This window comes from Phyllobates terribilis, unplaced genomic scaffold (genome assembly GCF_046119375.1).
Source record: "Phyllobates terribilis strain yellow unplaced genomic scaffold, ASM4611937v1 Scaffold_4__5_contigs__length_816908805, whole genome shotgun sequence".
Classification (NCBI taxonomy): domain Eukaryota; kingdom Metazoa; phylum Chordata; class Amphibia; order Anura; family Dendrobatidae; genus Phyllobates; species Phyllobates terribilis.
This window is the reverse complement of record NW_027362764.1, coordinates 681585282-681586395: the sequence shown is the minus strand read 5'-3', so window position 1 is coordinate 681586395 and position 1114 is coordinate 681585282. Positions and strand designations below refer to the sequence as shown.

At 56.1% G+C, this 1114-nt stretch overlaps 1 pseudogene; it reads left to right on the top strand.

Moving 5' to 3' along the window:
- Window positions 1-311: 311 nt before the first annotated feature.
- Window positions 312-431, top strand: LOC141268758 (5S ribosomal RNA; annotated as a pseudogene).
- Window positions 432-1114: the final 683 nt, after the last annotated feature.

Sequence of the window (1114 nt, the reverse complement as noted above, 5' to 3'; positions counted from 1 at the left end):
TCAAAGTCACTGGCAACCATGTCACCCTCTTCCTTCATTCACCCCTGGACGTCTCGCTCTGCCCCCAAGTTACGGGTCCAGCTTGCTCTTTCTGTCACATTACCACGATGAAGGGTTTAGCCTGCAGGAGACCCTGTGCCGAGACATTTTTGAAGACACCTGATGCGGCGGGTGAATCACTGCTAAACAAACCACACCTGTAGGGACGGCACAGCCTTTGCATGGACCCTTCGGAGCCTGCCCCGTCACGGCCAGATTGCTCGCCACTAAGCGATCCTGAGAATGGCTGGCCGGGCGATGGATCGAGCAGCGTCTACTGGCTATACCACCTTGGATATTCCCGATTTCGTCTGATCTCGGAAGCAAAGCAGAGCTGGGCTCGGACAGTACTTGGATGGGAGACCTCCTGGGAACACCGGGTGCAGTAGACCATTTTGATGAAGTTTTGCCCTACTGCCCAGCTCGGCTAGCATGGAACGGCGCCTTGCCGGACACCGACCTTAAGTAACTTAGATGATGGAAGCCCCAAGGCCTCTGAGCCAGTTGGCAGCTAAGTACGCTACCCTGCCGCCTTCACGCAGGCCTGACACCGAGCTCCCTGCCACGGCTAGGAGTGCTTATTGACTCCGCAGCTCGCCGTGTGGAAATGATGGCGTTAAAAGCACTCGGGGCCATGAAGGGGCCAGGCTTTCAGCAGGTGCCCAGGGAAGGATTTGGATGCCGGGCGCCTAGCGAGGGCCAGCAGAAGTAACATGTTTCTCTGCAAAGAATCTTGTGTAACCAAGCCAGACGGCTGACAAAGAGCTAACCTCAGTGCAAGGAAGGCAAGGAAGGTGCGGAAGGAATTGGGGAGGGGGGGTGATTCCTGCTAGGGCCCTGAAATCATAAAACAGGCAGGAGAGTCTGACGCATGGTGACGGAGCGGTTGTAGGGGCAGATAGGGGGTGTTGTCACGTGCGAGCACGTGTGCATGCTGGCTTGTGTGTGAGAGTGCACTTCCTAGGTGTGGCGCGCTGCAGACAGTCAAAGGGATTGTTCCCTTTCATTAAAAGTTAATCCCTGGCTGCAGGCTATTAGAAAGCAACTAACCGCGCTCTACTCACCCTACCCGGGT